Consider the following 13,887-nt stretch of genomic DNA (forward strand, 5'->3'; position numbering starts at 1 on the left):
TGGGGTTTCTTTAATGAAGAAAGGAGAAAGAGAGAGAAAGAGAGAGAGGAATAGCCTGAGGTTGGAAATATATTCACTTTAGGACATGGGTTTGAGACGCTAGGAGACAGGCATCTAAGTGAAGAGCCAAAGAGCTTTGGGATTTATGGATCTGATTTTTCAGGGAGGTGTGGACAGGAGATACCTATTTCCTGTCTAATTCTCATGCTGGGTCAAAATTTAATGTAACTATCAAGTATTCAAGAGACAGGGATCCAGGAATTACATAACTGTAGTGCAGATTAACTTCAGAGATTAAAAAAGAAAGAAAAAAAAATGCTTCCCCAAATTCCCAAGCTAGTACAATATCGCCACCTACTGCAATGGCTGTTAAGGACAATCGACCTGAGTCAGCTTAAACCATAACTGCGAGGTTATGGCCTCACCTCCTCCCCTCTACCTGCTGGAGTCGCCTGCCTCTGTTTCCTCATATTTTCCTGCCCTGTAGCTCCTGAACCATAATTAGGATACAGAGCTGGGAAGGAATCCCACAAGTGTCTAGCAACTGAAAATCACAGCAAGTGTTCCAATCTACAGACGTTACAATATAATCTCTTCTTTATCATTTCTTAACTGTCATTTTCTTTGCTTCTTTTGTCCCTTCCTGGTGCTGACACTTTTCAGCCAGTGGGAAATTTTATGTTTTTTCATACACAGTTTTCTCATTAGTAAACTGGGACCATTAACTCCTGACCTAACAGTGCTATTCTGAAGGTTAAAAGAAAAATGAAGCTTAACAAACACGTACAGGAAAATCTTAACAATATTTTGTTCCTCCCACACTTCATCTTACCAACTGCCACTTAGGAAGGACACAACATATCTGAAAAAATCAGCTGCATCAAATGAAAACAGAGAACAGAGATGGTAGGAATGATCGACATGGACCCAAACAGAAAAATGCAAATACATTAAAAAAAAAATTTACAAAAAGTGCATTTGAATGTGTAACGAACTCTTATTGCCTTAATGATGTAAAATATACTTACGTAAACATAGATACTTTCTCTCAAGTATCAAGCTTCCCTTATAAACAAAACCATTTCATTTATGTGCTTAAGTAGAACAGTGATTCAGGTGACTGTACTTCCCCATGAAGCCTGCTTCCAAAAACGTAATAGCTCTGACCTTGGCTGCAGAATATGCATTCTGCCATTTAGTGCACTTTCCTGCATATTCATTCATCAAGTATTTATTACTCACTGCAAGGTGTGAGGCAGTGTGCTAGAAGCAATTTTGTCTTTTTTGCATGATGGGCATTATTGTGACTTGATTAGGACAGAGCTGAAGGTTTATTTAGGGATCGTATAATTAGATTTCATCTGAGCACTGGCTACTAGAAAGGCCCAATCTTTCTAAATATGAACATGTTGGATTCAAGAAGAATCCCTAGGATCTCTCAGCAGGGGCCACGCACAACCACTGTCTTGGCAAGTTTGGGGATTGCGCAGGGAAGGTTGGCAAATGGCCCTGGACATTGGCCAGGAGCAAATCACCCTCACTGTTCAAGGTCTGTGGATGTTTCAGCTAGGAAATAATGCATCTGAGAATTTCAGACGCAAGAATAAAGGTCACACTACGTATACAGGGGGAGAGAGATGTGCTGGGCAAAGACCATAACACACATGAAAAGGAAGAACTGTTTTAGGGTTGTGCTTTGACGAAATGAAAATCTCCAAAGGGATTTGAAAACCCTTCGCTATATCAACATCTTAAGTGATTTTCTGATTATTCAAATAACCTGAAAATGCAATAAAATACTGCATCGAGTTAGCATCTGGGGAGATATTACCAGGCCACAATGATCCCGGCTGGGAACTGAGACTTGGGGATACGGATTTGCTGTGTTCTGGTCTTTAGGCCGTTGCACCTGATCAACCTTTTAAAGAAGGAGCAGCGTGCACCGCTACTGCTGTGTCCAGAGAGCTCACAATGCTTTGCTGCCGTTACCTGTCAGCCTTTCCGACATCTCTGTGCCGTGTGGGACAAGTGGTCATGTATCATCCTATTTCATCAGAGAACTAAAAATGGAGGGAGGGATGATGTGATTGGAAAACAGCTACTTATCACTAAAGAATAGCCAGAGGTGAGGCCATGGCTGTTGATCTCAACCTTTCTCCTCTCTGGTCCATAAGTCACGCCTTCAAGATAAAGACTCAATAATGAAGGATTCAATATTTAATATCGTTCTCATTTTCCCCAAGATCATTTAATTGGACTCTCATTACAGGTGCAACCAGTTCTTTTTCAATTCCTAGCTGAAAATTGCCGTAGCACACGGATTCCAACCATATTTTAATGAAGCCTTTTTTTAGCTCGGTGGCTTCTATTGCCCTGTGTGAAGGAGCTCTCAGATTTTCCATTAGAGGCCAAGCTTTGGATGGGTTTATAACTTGGAAGTAAACCTTTTCGTCAGGTTGAAGTAGGGCAAAAAAGGTTTTAGCCTTAACAGTACTTTGTTATTTTATAATAATAAATCAATTTTCCTTCAAGATCAGAGTGCAATAACAATTTTCTTCCAATCCTACCTCCTTGTATTTCTCCAGGCTTAGATAAATGCCCACCTATCACACCTTTTTAAATCTAGAAGGCATCCTCTGGGGTCAGGGAAAAGATCTGAGAGGAAAGCAGTTGAGCAGTTTGTGCACGTTGCTAACGCGATATCCAGAAAGGCCACGTAGGTGCTGCACTGAAGCAATCTCTGTACCGAAGGCACAAGCTGCAGCTCCAGTGCAGGCAGCCTTTTCACAAACGCCTTCTGTTGACCACCCAGGAATTAGGCCAGCAGGCGTGCAAGTTCGGAACAAACCTCTCACCCCGTCTGAAAAGCAACCCAGGGGAGAGACAGGTCCCAGGAATGAGGCTCACCATGCCAGTGTGAACGCATGAAAGATGTCCCCTGTGGGAGTGGTTACGCCATCACTGTTACAAAGAACTTCCCTCTCACAGCCCAGGTTAACGCTTAGAGCATCTGAAAGAGAGCGGCTGGGATTGCAGAGTCCTCCTCTGTGCCCCTTACAGCTGAGTGGGGTAACTGCAAATGACCTTTGGGTCACCAGAAAAGGCTACAGAACCCAAATGAACTCATGTAATTTTAACCTAATCAAACACGCACGTCACACATACATGCACATTCGTACATAGGCAAAAACAGCAAGCCCTTTAGTTTTGGCAAAATCTCTACCAATTTCCACAGTTTGACAAGTTCTTTGCTATGCCTGTGAGCTTGAATTTAAATGATTTTTTGGAGTCATTCAGGACTGGAGTTGGTGATGCTCAATATATAAATTTATACACCGTATCTCTTTTGAAGAATGTGTATTTTATTGGATGCGTCTGAATTAAACAGCTTTCTCAACCAGCACAACTAGTCCTTATTACTGCTGTTGGCAGCCAAAGAGCTATCATGGTCATTGCCAGACCTTATGTTTGCCATGTTCTTTTATTCCCTGTCATGTATTACTGTCTTTCACTCTCAACCACCCTAGCTGCATTCTTTAACATAAATTGGACTGAATTTTAAAACATCATTTAACAACAACAAAAAACCTTTTTCCTTCTTGACAACCCAGAGAAATGGATTCTTCTAAAAGGAAACAAATTGCTTTAAAAACGACATGTCACAACTAAATAGTCATGCCACTGAGCTTTATAATAAAAGGTATTAACCCCTCGGGATTCCTACACTGACCTCTATTTTGCTCTCTTTGTCACGGTCTCCAGTAAAGCAGGCCAGGTGGCTGGCTAGAGGCTACAGTTATGCAGAAAGAAAAGGCAGAGGGGCAAAGTGGCTGCAAAGATGGGCCATCCACCTGCCAGCAATTCACAACCCTCCTTCCCCCAGCAACTGTCTTGTCATGCTGCTTACATGCAAATCTCTTTTTTGCTTATATGCAGCTCTGAAAATACGCTCATTATTGCTATGATCTCAAAAAGGCAAATTATTATTATTACTCATTCCCATGGCCTACTTTCACTCTGAACAATTATGACTTCAGATGAGAACGAACAGCTTCATATCAAAATGCTCACACATTTATGGAAATACATAGCTGTCATTCTGCATAAAATTAGAAACCTTCCATTTTAGTTTCAAAATCACTCTACATGCAAATAGTGAACACAAACAAAATTTTTCTAGAGCTAGTTTGAAATGTAGTGTTCTACCCTAACGGCAGAAAGTTTCCTGCCAAAGCGGTTAAGTGCCAACTAAATCATGAGAACCTTGTCCTCCAGCATGTCTTGTACATGGTGAGCTCTCAATGGTCCATATGTAAATGACAAAAGGGTAACAAAATGAGGACCTTTCAGGTTTGGTTTTAGTTGGGACACGGAAGAGTTGAAATACTCCTAAAATTCTTAAAATCTTCTCAACAGGTCAAAAAAGGTAAACTCATGTATGTAAATAATGTAGGAAGAAAAACATACCTCAGAGTAAACTTTTCTTGGAACTATTATTTTAGGCAGAAGTTCTAGGGAATCAAACATTCCCATTAATAAAATTTCATAATATAGTATGCGTTCATTATATATTTAAAAACTAGCATATATGAAGTGAGCATAACACAAAAATAATTTCAGTACTATTTAGTTTATCTGCGATGTTTAAAAATACTCCAGTAACTTATTTTGCTTCAGGATATCTATTATTAAATCAATTATTGTTGGGATAGGAGGTTCAGATATGCTTATGATTAAGAGTTCTGGAAATAGAAGAGGGTATTGTGATTCACAAAGATTTTATTCCCTGACTCATATATATGGATGACATACAATACACCAACATGTTCACAGTCACTTGCAATAAGCATTTCCCATTGGTGCTAAATACCTGCATTATTTTAAAGAATGAGATACAGTTAGAACACCACTTAAAAGTCACTTAGAAAGTTTTCATTAAAGTTCATAAATAATTTCCTTGAAAAGAACCCATATTTTATGGGTGGTGGTAGTGATGAAAGAGGTTTTTTAAATGTTGCTTTTGTTGTTTTAAATCTTCTATGTGAAATTTTTACAAATACAGATTGGTAATTTTTAAAACCAGTTATTAAAATAATGATACAGCTTGAAAAGATCCCTTTCATAAGCCACTTATTTTTAGAAAGCAAAACATACGTATTTTATTAGTATACTTAGAAAAAGGCCTGTGTTTTAAAATTAACCATGGAAAATTAGAATTAAAATTACCCTAAATACCAACAAGAGTTTTGGATAGAGCACTGAATAAGAGTTGAGAGACTTAGGTTTTCTGACTCTGATTAGCTGTTGCCCTTCTGCATATCACTTAAAGTTTTCAAAAGGAACACTGTTTAAAGATTATAAAGAAATGTACTTTGTCTCAGATGAGATAAATAAGCCATGCCTTAAAAACTAATGGTGGCCAAGGTTGCGGGTTCCATCCCCAGTCAAGGCACATACAAGAATCAACCAATGGATACATAAATAAGTAAAACAAAAAATGGATGTTCTCTCTCTCTCTCCACCCCCCTTTCTTCCTCTTTATCTATAAAACGAATAAATAAAATTGAAAAATAATAATGGCAATGGTTAATTTTGACTTATAAGCTGGAAGCTGAACATCTCAGGACTGATTCTGGTGACAAAACTCTCCTAGTGTTAGCCTATTTTATGGTATGAGGGGGCTCGTGGTGTGGTGTGAATGCAAAGGCACGTGGGAGTTGATGGCTATTTCTACTGGTCTTAGTGGTTTCTGGTTATGAGCACGTTATACTTCCAGTGGAGTTATAGGGCTACTCGTTTTCCAGGAATTTCCTGTTGAAACACCAGGGTGATAATTATATAAATGAAGAATTTCATCAGTCATTTTGATTTTTACTCTCATCATATTTTAGATTCTATTGGTAAAATGTATTATTAAACTTATTTTTGCTTTTAAAATATTTTGCCTAATATGCAGTAAAAGGGTTCAGTTTATAAATTAAGAGAAATAGAAATTTTGAGAACCAGACAGATGCTTGGATTTGCCCCCTGGTGAAAACTCCTTGTCTTCATAAAAAAAGTAAAATAGTAATTGGTAAAATTGACAAAACAAAGATGTAGAATACGCATTATAGCATTTCTAGTTTTAAAGATGCAATTTTTTTCATTTATATTTATATTTGCATTAAAAAAATAATATTTGTCTAACAGTAAATTTGATGAGTAGACAAAGGACAGAAATTACTCATGGTCCCTTTTTCATAATGTATATAATCTTACAATTTTGAAGTATTTACTTTTGTATTCTTTTCATAAGTGTCCTTCTTTTGTGTAACTATAAACATACTGTTTTTAGCATTTTATGTGCTGATATTTCATCTAACTATATACAACAAACATGTTGCATGACCATATTGAGGTCCAAGTGGCCATTATTTATAATGGCTGCATAATAGTCTTTTGGATGTACTATAATTTATAATAATTTGCCTAAATATTTCTTTGGTGATGGACCTTTAGATGGTGTAGAATACTTCAATCTTGAATAACATTAAGACAAACATTCTTATAATGTAATTTTTCTCACATTTTGTATTATTTCCTATCAATATATTTTTTGTAAAGAAAATAATATTAACAACAAATAACACATTCCTGATAAAAAAAAATTCCAATTACTTTCCAAAAAGTTTTTACCAATCAAAATACAACTGATAGTATAAAAGGTATTATTTTTATTTAACAATTGTTAATTTGGAGATTGAAAGTAGATCTTCAAGGTCATTTCAATGAATATTTCTTTAAATATAAGAGGGGTTAAATATTTTTATATATGAATTATATTTTTTCATAATGATCACTTCATGTCTTTGGCCCTTTATATTCCAAGTTTTAATGTATTTTCAGTATTTATGAATGCTTTAGGTAATAAAGACTTGCACTGTTTTTAATATTTGCTAAAAATAATGTCCTAGTTTAAAATTTTTTATTCACTGCAGTTTATTATTTCTTCCTTGTGTTTTGTCTGTTTTTTGAGTTTTGATGTTTAGCAGTTTAAAAATATTCAAGTGTTTAGCTGAATATTTAATGAATTCATAATGTTGGCATTATATATTTTATCCCTTTAGATAATTATTCCTTAACCATTTATTGAATGACCTCTTCTACTAATTATTTATGATGCTTATTTATCAAATATTTAATATAGTACAGATATCAAATTCTTATATGTAACAGTATATATTTCTAGGCACTTAGTATTTTAAGTATTTTTTGCGTGTATGGTAGATCATAATTTATTTATTTTTGTCCATTTTTAACTAAAATTTTTGTTGTTAATTCTCACCCCAGGATATATTTTCCATTGATTTTAGAGAGAGTGGAAGAGAGTAGAAGGGAGGGGGGAGAGGGAGAGAGAGAGAGAAACATAGATGTCAGAGAGGCAACCACATGTGCTCCGACTGGGGCAGGGGAACTTGCAACCCAAGTACATTCTCTTGACCGAGAATCAAACCCTGACCCTTTGGTGCACACGCTGACTCTCAAACCCCTGAGCCACACCGGCCAGGGCTTATTAAAATTTTTTTACAATAATATGTCTTAAAGTGTTTCCCTTGCCTTTAAACTCTAATAGGGTAACGACAATAAATGACTTAGCTATTATTTTCACTTATTAATCATCTTCTGTATCTAACACAAACACTGTGAATTTTATTTATTTAAAGTACTTCAAATAAGATGGACAGATATAATGTGTTTATGAGAAATAACAGAATACAGTATATGAGTATTGTTCTAAGTTGTACGGGGAGTTGTTTACAAGAACAACATTAAATAATAAATTTGAGGGCAGGGGAAAATGTATAATGTAATTTCACAGTAAAACATTAACTGGTAGATTCTTCAGAGAAGAGCTTCAGAATCCATGAACATTGTGACAGCTTAGCTGAATCTTACTGTATTGGTAGATTACATACATGTTCATCTGATTTTAATTCATTTGAGATAAAAATAAATATATAGATAGAGTCTAAGTTCTTATGTATGTACATATGTAGGAGACTTTCTTTTAGTTTTCTCTCTGTACTATGGGCATGTGTAGGTGCAAAATTTTCAACTCATTCCAAAGTATGTATGTCCTTATTAAGTAACCTAAATCAGTACTTCCCATCACTCACTGTTAACAATGTATTAGCAGATAGTACAGGAAGTGTTATATTTATTCTTCTTTCTTAAAGATCACTATGAACAGATGTAGGGCACCCCATAAATCTGAAACCATCTATATTCTACTGTGCCTCATTAAAAAAGCACATAAGGATAAAACTTTAAGACTAAGACCGGTGGTTTGAGTATGTCCAGAAATAGAAATTTGGCTCTAAGAAACAAAGTCATAAATTGCAAGTGATCCATTCTGTGTGTTTTTTTTCTGCCTTATTTTTTTATTTTTAAAGTATCTATTTATAGGAAGTTCTCTTCCCTCCTGAGAGCCCTTGTCAATTACAGAGCAGAGGATTCCTTGCAAAGGCAATGTAAATTTATTTTCTTTTAAATGTTGATGTAATTTCATGAGAAAGAAACCATTTTGGATTATCACACACATTCTTAGGTTTTAAAATGAGAAAGAAAAAGTGTATCTATGTGTAGGATATAGTTACAAAGTAACGATTTTTAAACAGATTACAAAGAGTTTGTATGCACAGTAATGGTCTGTCTGCAAAATATACCCTGACACTGAAAGCATTTTAAAGTACACTTGAGAAATGCTTTCAATAATCAGTTTACAAAAAATTATGTTTCTGGTCATGGCCAAGTGGCTCTTATTTGAACAACTGTTCCAAAGACGACAACAATAAATTCTGGAAAATACACAAAACTATCTAAAGACACTGGACAACAACCACAAACAGGCAGATTCTAGAGGGAGATATATACACCTTTGGAAGAATATAACAGAATCCAGAGTCTCTACACTATGAGTCATAACGTCCATTATATAATCCAAATAACATTAAAAATTAGGAAAACATGATCCATAGTCAATAAAGAGACAACAAATGAAGACTGATTCTAAAGTGACCCAGATGTTGGAATGAGTAGACACAGATTTTAAAAAGCTATTTTAACTATACCCAAGAATGTACAGAAACTATGCTCAGTCTTACTGCAATAATAAGACATGTCAGCTGAGAAACAGAAAATATAAATAATAAACTTTAAAACTGAAAAACACAATATCTGAAATAACATTTCACTAGATAAGGCTAATACTAGACTGGAGCTAGCAGAAGGCTCAGTGAATTTAAAGTTAGATCAACAGAAATTATCCAATCTAAAGAACAGAGAGAGAAAAAATAAATAAGAATCAGTTAACCAGGACTCTCTCAAACATTTCTAATGGTCTTGTAAATTGCCACAAATTCTTTTAGGCAACAATGTGGCCAGCTGGTCAAAACATGTAAACATGTATATAGTTACTGACTCAGCAATTCTACTTCCAGGAATTTACCCTAAAGAATATGAGATCCTTAAGGGGGAGGGATAACTTCTTTGTTGCCTGGTGTATCTCAAACACCTTGAACAGCACCTGACATCTAGTATGCAAAAATAAATAAATATATTTGAATGATTAAATGAATGAGAAAAGGGATGGGTAAATGCCTAAGTGTATAAATGATATGATATGAAATGCATATACAAGGGTCTTCATGAAAGTATTGTTTTTTAAAAAGTAAAACCAAATATCTAAACACAGATACTTGATTATATGAAGTCTAATATATTCATAGAATTAAATATTAAAAATGATGCAGATGAGTAATTATAGCTATGGAAACATATTCATGATATAAAGTTTAATAATCAAAACTTTATATGCATAGCATGTATTTTAATAGAGTAAGGCGTTTAAAACTTTTTCTTTGAAATTTAAAAATAAAATCCATCATTAAACAAAAGACTGCTGGAGTCATTATTATACAACAACACCTTATTTCTTTCCTCACACCTTATTTTTTATTTTAAACTACTAGCTTACTTGGCCATAAATAATTTTTAAAGACCAAGCACATTCTCAAAGGTCAAACATTTGCTAACGTTCATGAGGCTCAAAAGGATGTACTACACACTCTGAAATAAATCCCCAAGGTGTTTAAAGCAAAGGTGACATCGTTATTGGAACTATATATCTCACAGGTAAGTCACCTATCTCGGAGACCATTGCCCAGTGGTTAAGAGTACAAATTTTAGAGTTAAAATTCTGGGTTAAAGTCCTACCTTCACCATTAGCAAGAAGTGTGACCTCGGGAAAAATCAATCCTCTCTTTGCCTCAGTTTTCTCATCTTTAATATGGTGAAGCTAATAGCAGCTGTATAATGTAGTAAACACTATACGAGTTAATATGTGTAAAGCATTTAAAGCAGTGCTTGGAACATACTGTTATATAAGCATTAGTCATTACCCTAATGTATATGTACATTTTATTATAATAGCTTTTTAAAAAAACATTTTACATTGAGGTAATTTTAGACTTAATAGAAGAGTTGCAAGAATAGTACAGTTCCCACGTACCCTTCACCCAAGTTCTCCTTATGTTAACATCTCACACAACCATAGACCATTTATCAAAGCGAAGAAATCAACCTCACTGACATACTCTGATCTAAAGTACAAAACTTATTCAAGTTTCTCCATTTTTTCAGTAACATTTTTCCCCCCTGTTCCATATCCAGTCCAGAACGCCACACTGAATTTAGTTGTCACGTCTCTTTGGTCTCCTAAATCTCTGACTGTTTCTGTCTCTCCTTACCTCTTATGACTTGGCACTTTTGAAAAGGAATGCTTTACTTTATATATTACAAAACGACTTGGGTCTGCGTAATGTTTTCCCATGATAGATGAAGTTTATGTGTTACTGGGGAAGACAGCAGAGAGGTGCTCCGCCCTTCCCTGTGCCTCACACTGAGCTACATCATACAGACGCGTACGGCTGCTGACGTTAACCTCGATCGCTTGGTTAAATGTAGTCTTTGTCAGGATTCTCCACTGTAACATTATTTTTCTCTTTGCAATTATACATTTGGGGAGGCAGATACTGTGGGACTATGCAGATATCCAGTTTCTGCTTGTTTTAGCATCCACGACTGGATGACAAAAGCAATTACTACTTTGGGGTTCCAGTGGTGGTTTGCTTATTTCCCTCATTCCTTCCACACTTACTCACTAAAATTCTTCTGGAAGAAGATTTGTCACTTCAACCCCATTCCTGCATTTATCCACTTATATATTTGTGTCAGTATGGATTCATAAACATTTAAGTTTGGGGTATAATCTAAAAATTCATTTCGTTTATGCATTTATTTATGCTATTTATTTTGTTGCTTAAGTTTTTCTAGCTGTGGTGATTGGCAGCTCTTTCAGGTTAACTGCTATGCCTCCAGGATAGGCTCTATAATTTTTTTATTTTAGGACATTTTATTTTCTGGCAACACAAGATGCCCCAGGCTTATCTTACGTTTTCCTGCCCCAGCTCTGGAATCACATAGTAGCTTTTAAAATCACACTATTTTTAGCAAGGCTCCCTATTTCCTTCACAGCAATGTAAATCAACAATATCCCTCTAAAAAGCAAACAAACAATCTTCAATTGTTCAACTTTAGTCTCCTCATTAATTATTCTAAATGAAAGGTGTTGCTTCCCTTTGATGCATGCAAGGGAACAAACCGCTGGACATTATTTTAATTAATTAGAACCAATTAATTCTCGCTCCATTTTAAAAACGAGATGAAACTCTCCAAATGTCTTAAACTATGGGATATAAACATTGGTGGTTGAGATATGAAGAGGAAAACATGTTTTGAAAAAGTGATTTAAGCTGTTCTGACCCACAACCACTCTGAAAGCTCTGTCAAAATGACCCGCTTCCAAGGCCTTCTTAACCTCCTGTTCAAATTAGACATCGTGTTTCCTCCCAAAAGCCCTAGCAACCTGACCTTTCTTAATATGTGACCACCTTCCAGGGGAAGTGATTTGCTTTTTCGGCGCTTTATCACTGTTACTTTACTTAGGATGGTATCACATTTATCAACCACTATCTCGAGTTTTAAATTTTTCTCAGTTGTTTTTTTTTTAAGGCATGTATTAGCTTTAAAAACTCTATTCTACCACACCCTGACCTGCACTAAACTCTTTGTAAGCAGCTCCTAATTTCTTACTGGATAGTTAGATTTTATTTACAAAGTTACACCTGTGGTTCTGCTAATTATATGAAAATAACAATCTCTCCTTAGAATAGATAAGATGTTCAACTGAAATGTTGAAATCTTGATGTAAATTTTAGAGCATCGGGAGTTTTCTTATATCTGAGGACTCTATCCTATTTAATATTATAAAACATATTGAAAGCATAATTCTATAAAATGTAGGCCATTATCAGAAATATTCTTAGACTAAAGGTTTAAAGTCAAAATGCTTTCTCATTTAAAAAATAGAGGTGCCTTTTTGTTTAAAACTGTTTTGAATAAATAAAAAGTCTTGCCACATTAATTTTAATTTGCTTGTACAACATTCAGTATGTTTATTTTTAATACGATCTTATTATCTATATTTGCATTGCATTTCACATCTTCTAATAAATGGCTTTTGCCTGTATTATTACATGTGATGCTTCAAACAAATTCATTTAGAAGGCAGAACAGGTATGTATTTTATATACATTTTATAAATGAGTAGACTAAGGATGAAAGAAATTCAGTGCACAGTCCAGAGTTAGAACTTGAGCACAGACCTTATGCAATAAGGCTCCCTCCAGACACAGATTCTGCCTGCCAGGTTTGGAAGGAAGTGGGAACTGGAAGTCACTGTCTCGTATACAATTGACAATTGCTGCGGGTTCGTGAATTTTTATACTGCCTGCCTTGGTCTGTTTGGGTTGCTATAACATAATGCTATCGACTGGGTAGCTTTTAAAACCACAGAAATTTATTTCCCACAGTTCTGGAGGCTGGGAGTTTGAGATTAGGGTGCCAGCACAGTCAGGCGATGGTCCTCTCCCAGGTAGGAGACTTTTGCATCCTCACATGGGAAGTGGTTAAGGAGCTCCATGGGATCTCTTTTATAAGAGCACTAATCCCACTCATCAGGGCCTCCCCTCGCCTAATAACTTCTCTAAGGCCTCACCTACTAATAACATCAACCTCGGAAATTAGGATTCCAACATATACATTTTGGGGAGACACAAACATTCAGACCAGAGCACTGCCCCACCAAAGCACACACTTGTGTCAGCAGTTACCAAACACCTTTCTATGCTATTCCTCGCACTGGCCATGTTTTAGATGGCAGAGTCTGACAGGAGGTGAGGGAGCTTGCGGACTAAGCAAGGGGACATGGTTTATAACCCTAACACTACATTGCCTTTAAAAACCAAAAGCCAAATGACCTGCTGAAGTTACTAAACATGACTAATTGCATTACCTTAGCGCGTACATCCTCTAAACACTACAAAATCCATTCATTAAAAAGTGTAACCGTCTTAGGCCTTGGGCTAAGTTTTCTCTAGCTGCAATCAGATTGTCCCTCCCTTCCCTTACCTTTCAGAAACATACCACTACTCACAAAAGGGAATGAGCAAAAGATGGGACAGATCTGTGCAAATTTATTACTCAAAATGCACATCCTATTAGATAGTCTCAAATCTTTACCTTTTTATACAATGGAGATGTTATTGCTGTTGCTCTGTGATAGGGGTTCATAACTTCAATCCGTGAACTTGGACGAGGAAAAGTATTACATGTCTATCATCATGAACCTCTCACTAAAATTTTGCATTGTGTTCCACTCTGAATGCAGGCAATAAACCACAGTAGCATTAGCAGCACTGTGACTTTGTCACCAACAGAAAGCATAGA

At 35.8% G+C, this 13,887-nt stretch overlaps 1 protein-coding gene across 5 annotated transcripts in view; it reads right to left on the minus strand.

Moving 5' to 3' along the window:
* Positions 1–13,887, minus strand: part of NLGN1 (neuroligin 1) — a 602,150-nt gene that overhangs the window by 345,501 nt on the left and 242,762 nt on the right. The gene's annotated exons all lie outside the window — the stretch shown is intronic.

Source organism: Miniopterus natalensis, chromosome 6 (assembly GCF_054644295.1).
Source record: "Miniopterus natalensis isolate mMinNat1 chromosome 6, mMinNat1.hap1, whole genome shotgun sequence".
In the NCBI taxonomy this organism is placed as follows: Eukaryota; Metazoa; Chordata; class Mammalia; order Chiroptera; family Miniopteridae; genus Miniopterus; species Miniopterus natalensis.